We start from the raw sequence: 8,848 nt of genomic DNA, 5'->3' as shown, positions 1-8,848 counted from the left end.
GTGCTGGTGACAGGACTCACACCCAAGCATGCTGTTTCTAGCACCTGTCTTGGCCTGCTGTGGTGTTTCCTTTAGCACATTGGCTCTGAAAGACACTTGAGGGTAGGAGTTGGTAGAACTTCAGAACTTAGAAGGCCGTATGGAAGCACTGGATCCTTGGATTAAAACAAAACTATGTTTCATACTTTTAGTGCCTTCATTTTTGAAATTATTAGTATTATCAAGTGGATATAACATCTAGAATGATTTTTCACAGTTGAAATCTCTGACTGCATGAAATTTCATGTACTGTATTTCAGAGCAGTATATCCATTCCCTTCCACTGCCTTCTAGAAGATTGTGGGAAGTGTGCACATGAAGGGAAAAATGATACACACTATATCTCTTTAGGTATTAAAAGTACTTGAGTATAAAAAATGTTTTCTTTTAAGAGGCCATGCATTCATATGAATCACCTCTCCCCATCTATTCTAATTAGACATTCTACTGTATTTCTTCATTGTGAACAAGTTCAGGAAAAATATGGACAGATATGTGCAGACTCAAATTTATTTCGAAAGGAAAAGCTGTCTCTCAATTTCTAGTACCTTTATTTCCATCCTGTGTGGCCTGTGCCTTTGTCACTTTGTCACCAGCATGATTAGTAAGAAGTACAAGGAACATCGTTCAACTTTGTATTTGTCTCAGCTAGATTATAAGCAGAAACACAAAATAATATAGGTAGAAATGTATTTTTAAATCTTGTGTTTCAGAAATAATACCTATCTCAATAATAGCCATCTGAATGCATACCCACCATAAACTAGGCAGTGTCCTGGCAGAATTAAATATGTTGTCACACCTAATTCTCGCAAGAATCATGTTTCCTCATTGACTTATTTATAAATTGAGATTTGGAGAAGTTAATATGTTACCAACGTCACAGGCTCGGATAGGAATCTAACCAGGATTCAAACTCAAGCTTGTCTCTTCCTCAAGCTCATATTTTTTCGCTGTGAATATACCTCTAACTTCCTGAAATCTCTACAAAGACTTGTGCTGCCCAGCGAGCCGTGAGACAAGGGGAAAACCCCACGCTATTTCTTAGAACAGCGGATCCTTAAGTAACATGCAGTGAAAGAATTTGGGTATCAGAAATTCCAGCTGGGAGTGTGGCCAACCAGATGAGCTGAAGCCTCAGTGAGTCTGCACAAGAATATGGACATTTTCTCATATTTTAGAAAGAAACAGCAAATTTTCACACACAAAGAAATACCATTTGACACATGAAAGAAGCCTGTTGTTGGGTCAAAAATTCTTCTCTGGACTCTTTAGGCATCTGTTTCCCAGCAACTCCTCGAGGTCAAAGACCATTTTCCCTTCTGGTTCCTAAATCTACAAGACCATCTCAAAGCTGTATCTAGCTGGCGCCTCTTTGCAATTGGAACATTAAACATATTTTCTCTCTTGTTGTCTCCTCATGCAGTCAGCTTCCTTCTGTTGCTAGCTTGGGGGGTTATCTCTCTTTAGTCACAGCACAGGGCAATGTTTTTGTAGCCTTATTATGGAATTGTGTTCCACATTTTCTCTTTCATCCAACAAGTCTGTCTAATAGAATTATAATACACAAACCAGTCTTGCCATGCTGATGCTGTATTTCATGGTACATGAGACTGTGTGATGACTAGAATATCCTCCCAACCTGAAGATGTGATGGTTCTGTGACTAGGTTTGATTTGTGTAGAAAAAAACACTGGAACAACTACTTGATTCCTCTTCCTGTCTTTCTCTCTCAAGATTTCTCAACTGTGGCACTATTGACATTTTGGGCTGGGAAATTCCTTGTCGTGAAGGGCTGCCCTGTGCCTTGTAGGGTGTTTAGCAGCATCCCTGGGCTATGATCCCAGTAGCACCCGCCCCCCTCAGTTGTGACAACCAGAAATATCTCCACATATTGTCAAGTGTTTCCTGGAAGGTAAAATAGTCCCTGATTGAAATCATGGTTCCCTCTTTTTCCTCCCTCCTCTCTCTCTCTCTCTGTCTCTCTCTCACACACACACTCACGTGCACGCACACATGCACACACATGCTAGCACTTTGAAGGGACAGGTTTCACACTAAAATTACCAGTTGTATGTGTGTTACTTACATGGTTTTGTGCATTTGACTATGGAAGAAATTCTTCTACATCCAAAAATACATGGCTAGCTGTTTCTTTAAAGGTAAAACTTGAGGTTGTGTAAATCCTTAGGCCTGTGCAAAAGTTTGAAACCATCTGGAGTTGAACCAGCCCCAAAACCTAACTCACCTGCCCTGGAACTTGAAGATGGAAAGCTTGGAGGGAGGAGGGACTGGATGTGGGAATCATCTCAACTTTATAAACATGAAAGCTTAGGAATAAATTGCTTTTAGCTCCCAAACAATTCTGGCTTCTAGATTTCAATTCAAGGCAGTAATAAATGCTTCTTTCAGGTGCTCTCCACCCCACATAATGGCACAGGGTCAGAATACCAACAGGGAGGTCCAGGGTCCAGAAAGGCAGTTTACAGATTAGTTGTACTGATGCCAGACAGGAAGAAGGGCCCGGCTTCCCTTGGGGTCTGGTATGAATGGCAACCCTCTTCCTTCTCTGGGTGGGATTTTTTTTTTTTACACTTTAATGCAAATTATCATTTCAGAATGTGTGATTTTCCCAGAAGTTACAGAATTTCAGATCCATCATGTGTACTCACTTACTGAAGTCCACGTAGTGGTCCTCAAGGCTTGAGTATGAAAAAAGTTCTGATTCTTGAATTCAAGTGGCTTGCAAACCATTTTAGAAGACAAAAACCTGATGTATTATATTCTCTGAAGATTTTATTTTCACTAACTCAGTTTCTGCTTCCTTGAGGTAATTCTCTACTGAATAACAGTTGTATTTTGCACTGTTCCCACTCTACTGTCACATATTTGTTTACCTGTCTATGTCTCTGTGAAGGCTAGAGTGATGATGTATTCACATTTATATTCTCAGTGTCTTGGAAAGGTCTTAACATGGGTTTAGTGCCACTCTCTGCTCCATTTAATGACAGAGAGCAATAAAGGCTTTCTGAAACTCTACTCCTTGGAGTCAGTGTCACTCCTGCTTTCCTCTCTGGCCTTACTTTCCTTTTTTCTTTGTTTCCTTGGTCATTCCTACCCTATAAGACTCTTAGATACTGGACCTATAGAGATTTATCTTTGATTCTCCATTTTACTTATTTTGAATAATTCCCCTAAATGATCTAATCTGTTTTCATTGGTCTAACTGTAGAGACTGTTGATTCTCAAATCTACTACCATCTGTCCTAACTTCCTTCCCAAGCTTTAGGCTTGTGAGCGCTTTGCTGGGTATATCCACCTAGCATTCCAAAGAAATTACAATTTAACACATTCAAAACTTGGTGGATATTATATTTTCGTCAACTGTAGTTAACTTCTTTAGTATTAAATCTCAATTGATAGCCCTATCAGCTTCCTAGCCATTCAATCCAGAAACATGTGGGTCACCATTAATTCTTCCTTCTCCCTCCTCTTCCTGAATTCTGTATTGGATTTTCCACCAAATTCTGCTGCTTTTACCCTCTAAATTTTGTTTCGTTTTGGTTTGGTTTTTTTTGTCAAGGCTATCCTCCCTTCTCTATTTGTATCATTACTGTCCTAGTAAATGTCCTCCTCATCTTTCAGTAGTCTCTTACCATCTCCCTGACTCTGGTCTTGCCTGTCTTAAATTTAACCTTCTCACTGCAGCCAGGATGAGTTATCTAAAAAGTAAGTCCAACTCTGATGGTCTAAAAACTGATTATCTATGGAATAAAGCTCAATGCTCTTCACATGGCACGACCTGGCCCTATTCTACTTCTCCAGCCTCACTTGTTATGACTTGTTCCAGTTACTATTGCTGTGTGACAAGGTACCCTATAATTTAACAGCTTAAAATAGCCCTCTTATTATGCTTACAGATTCTACGGGTCAGGAATTCAGATAGGACCCAACAGGGACTGCTTTTCTCTGATCCATATTCTGGGGATTCAGTTGGGAAGACTCACTGGCTAAGTTGATGAGAAGGCTGGTGGCTAGAAACTTCTAAAGACTCATCTCATATTTGTTTGAGTGACTCAAATCAGAGTGCCTACATGTGGTTTGATTGGTTTATGGCATGGAGGCCTCGTGGAGTTAGGTTTCTTAGAGTATGGTTCAGGGCTCTGAGTATGAATGGTCCATTGAACAAGGTGGAAGCTGCATGGCCTTTTATGACACAGCTTTGTGCATCACACAGAATCACTTTAGCAGTTCTCTCTTTGTGAAAGCAATCGCAAGGTCTGGTATAATAAAGAATATATCTGGTCTTTGTCCCTGGTTCCTGGCACAGAGTTTCAAGAATCCTTGGAATTTTCTGAGGGATTAGAGTGTCTTTTGTTATTCATGATGACCCCTCTTCAACCATATCTGAATTTATGCAGTGAGGTAACTCATAGTGGGGCCTCTAGATAGCTTTAGCATGGGGGCTGATTGACAGCAAAACCAACCATGTGATGAGAGGGTTGGAAATTTCGGTCTCATCCCCTGACCTCTCTAGTCCCTCTTGGAGGGTAGAGGGACTAGAGAGCTTCTTGGTTGGTGAGCATATTGATGTACTGGGAGGGTGACATACTCTGATTTCATGGGACCAGAAGCTCTAGTGCTTGGGACCTTTGCCCCATGTACCTGTTCAACTGGCTGTTCATTTATATCCTTTATAATAAAATGGTAATTTAAATATAGCACTTCCTTGAGTTTTGTGAGTTGTTCTAGAAAATTATTGAAACTGTAGGGGATCAGGGGAACCCCTGAATTTGTAGCCAAGCCTATTGGTCAAAAGTATAGTAGTCTCTAGCACCTGTAGCTGGGCCCCAAAGTAGGGGCCATCTCATAGCACTGAGCCTTTTAGCCTATGGGGTCTGTGCTATATCTGGGTAGTTAGTATCAGAATTCATTTGAATTGTAGGACACCTCACTGGTTTTAGAAAATTGATGTTGGAAAGTGCAACCCTATCCAGATTCACATTAGGGGACATAGACTCCCACCTTTTGATAAGACGAGTATGAATACTCTCATATGTTTTTCCAGCTTTATTGACAAATTGTATTACAATTTATAAAGTGTACAATGTGATAATTTGATATACGTATATATTGTAAAAGAACTCCTACCATCACATTAATTAACACATCTATCACCTCACATATTTATTCACTTTTTTTTTCTTTTGGTGAGAACACTTAAGTTCCACTCTCTTAGCAAATTTCAGTTATACAACACTGTGTTATCAACTCTAATCACAATGTTATATATTAGGTCCTCAGATCTTATTCATTTTATAACTGAAAGTTTGTACCCTTTTACCACCTATCCCTCTTTCTCCTATTCCCCATCTCCTGGCAACCACCATTCTACTCTCTGTTTTTATGAGTTCAACTTTTTTTTTTTCCAGGTTCTACACATACGTGATACCATGCAGTGTTCATTTTTCTGTTATGGGTTATTTCATTTAGCATAATGACCTTCAGATTCATCCAAATGGCAGGATTCCCTTCTTTTTCAAGGCTGAAGAGTATTCCTCTGTGTGTGTGTGTGTGTGTGTGTGTGTGTGTGTGTGTGTGTATCAGTCACTTTTTCTGTATCCACTGATCTGCTGACAAACTTATGTTGTTTCCATACCTTGGCTATTGTGAGTAATGCTGCAATGAACATTGGAGTACAACTCTCTCTTCAAGATAGTAATTTTGTTTCCTTTGGATATATATCCGGGAGTGGGATTGCTGGATCATGTGGTAGTTTTATTTTTAATTTGAGGAACCTTTATACTGTTTTCCATAGTGGCTATACCAGTTTATATTTCCATCAACAGTGTACAAGCGTTCCCTTTTCTCTACATTCTCACCATGATTTCTCTCTTGTGTTTTTGATGACAGCCATCCTAAGAGGTATGAGGTGATACCATTTGTGGCTTTGATTTGCATTTCCCTGATATTAGTGATGTTGAGCACCTTTTTGTAGCTGTTGGTCATGTTCATGTCTTCCTTGGAAAAATGTCTATTCAGGTCCTTTGCCCATTTTTAAATTAGGTTATTTGTTTTTTCTTGCTGTCAGTTCCAGGTATATTTTGGATATTAACTGCTTATCAGATATGTGGTTTGCAATTTTTTATCCCATTTCATAGGTTGCTTTTTCATTTTGTTGATAATTTCCTTTGCTGTGCAGAAGCTTTTTAGTTTGTTGTAGTCTCACTTGTTTATTTTTGCTTTTGTTGCCTTTGCTTTTAATGTCAAATCAAAATCATTGCTAAGACCAGTATCAAGGAGTATACCCACATGTTTTCTTCTAGTAGTTTTATGGTTTCAGGTCTTATGTTCAAGTCTAATACATTTTGAGTTGGTTTCTGTATATGGTGTGAGACAGGAGTCCAGTTTCATTCTTTTGTATGTGGCTATCTAGTTTTCTCAACACTGTTTATTGCAGAGACTATCCTTTCCCCATTGTACATTCTTGGCTCCTTTGTTGTAGATTAACTGACCATATGTCCATGGTTTATTTCTGGGCTGTCTATTCTGTTCTATTGATCTATGTGTCTGTTTTAATGCCAATACCATACTGTTTTGATTACTATCGCTCTGTAATATAGTTTGAAATCACAAAGCATGATAACCCCAGCTTTGTTCTTCTTTTCAAGGTTGCTTTGGCTATTTGGAGTCTTTTGTGGTTCCATACAAATTTTAGGAATGTTAGCTCTATTTCTGTGAAAAATGCCATTAAGAATTTGTTAGGGATTTCATTGCATCTGTAGATTGTTTTGGGTAGTATGGACATTTTAACAATATTAATTCTTCCAGTCCATGAGCATGGGATATCTTTCTACTTATTTGTGTCTTCTTCAGTTTCTTTCATCAGTGTCTTATAGTTTCCAGTGCACAGATCTTTTACCTCCTTGGTTAAATTTATTCCTAGGTCCTTTATTTATTTGATTGTAAATGTCATTTATTTCTGTAGAATATCTTTTCTATCCTTATTTACCTGGTTAATGGAGGACAAGGACTATGTCATCCCTCTTTATACTCCCAATAAAATTTAATAAGAGGCAAAAGTCAGTCATAATTTAGTTTATATAGTTTGATATTTAGGACTTTGTGATTCAAATGCTGCAAATATCTCTAAGACATGTTAGCCAAGATATCATAACTATATGGTATGCAAGTAACTACTGTCCCCTCCTCTGTCTGTGTAGATATTGTTAACCAATCAGAACACTCTACCCACTTAGGTCCTAACTTGACCTCAGAATATTTTTCAACACAAATTTCAAAAAGATTTTCCCAACTTCTTTCCTCTTTTTAATCAGAAAATAATTTAAATTTTCTTAATGATTTGACTTTTATATCAGTTGATGTACTGCTCTTAAATGTGGTATTGGAGGAAATAGAATTGGTAGGCAAAACAAAGAAGGAAACCATAACTGATTGGATATTAATTACATGCTACACCATTTACCTGCATCATCTTAAATTCTATCAACGGGTTTTTAATGTAAGTTTTGTCCCCATTATACAAATGAGGCGACTGGAATTCAGAGGATCAGAATCATTTGCCCAAAGTCACACAGCTGGCAAATATGATACAGGATTTAAACATGAGCAATTCTGTTTCAAGCATTCCTCCATTTGTCTTTCTTTGGAACACCACCCTACTCAATCACTGTGCCTCTGAATAAAACAACTATCTCCCCTGCTTCTCACATGACTGCTGGGCACTGGTGCCTTCCTCAGGGTGCATTAGTGACAGTGAGGTTATTAAGAAGCATGTGGTTCCTTTTCTACCCATCTAACTTCCTCCTCTGACTTAGTCCGAGTAAGGACTAATTTTCTAATTTTCACAGAGGCAAAAGTAGAAGTAAGTGGAGCTAAGCTTTAATGCCATCTCCTGTCCTTTTCCTCTTCAGATCTCAATAAGTTAAGAGATGTAGGAATTTAATGGTTACTTTCTCATCCCTTCAGGTAATGGCTAGCAAGGAACTGTCGTATCAGTAGCAGCATTGACCAAGTCCAGGCTCTGTTGCTTTAGGATTCTCCAAAGAGAGAGAAGGTCATTGGGCTTTTGCTTCATGAAGTTCCCTGGATGTTATCCTGACTCTTGTTGGAAGTGCCAGGAAGCAATGACTAAGCTTCCTTACTATATTAAACGTAATTAGAGATTTAGGAGCTGCACCACTCAGGCACAAATCCTTTAAAAATTATGTATTTAAATAAATATATGTTTATATATTTTATATTGGCTAAGCTAACCCTCCCATTTCAAAAACAGTATTGTCACCTCAGCTCGCATTGCTCTATTATGATCAGTGGCACTGAGCAGCTTTATATTCAAGGCTCACGAGTTTCAATTACTTCAGGAGACAATGTGGTAACTGAAGATAGAAAGTCTCACTTCAGAGTGGCATTCACTAAGAATTTCATTCCATGGGGGATAGTCCAGAGGAATCTTACCAATATACTTTCCTTCTCCAAAATATGGGGTGCACATATAGTCAGTGTGTGTGCTTGTGTGTCTGTGTGTGTGTTTAGTGACTAAATATTAAAAAGTTCAGGCATTGTACATTTAGACACTCTCTGCTGTGATCATAGAGCATCTTATACAAATATCTATCAGAGCACTTAACTGACTGAGTTGTTACTCCCTATGTATCTACTCATTTTCTAGATCTTAAGCTTTTAGAGCATTTTTGAAGTAGTAGTATTAGTATTAGTAATAATAAGAACAACAACTTATTGAGAATGGATCATGTGCCAGATACTACCCCATCTATACCTATTCATA

This window comes from Globicephala melas, chromosome 1 (genome assembly GCF_963455315.2).
Source record: "Globicephala melas chromosome 1, mGloMel1.2, whole genome shotgun sequence".
In the NCBI taxonomy this organism is placed as follows: Eukaryota; Metazoa; Chordata; class Mammalia; order Artiodactyla; family Delphinidae; genus Globicephala; species Globicephala melas.
The sequence above is the reverse complement of the archived record's forward strand: the minus strand, read 5'-3'. Positions refer to the sequence as shown.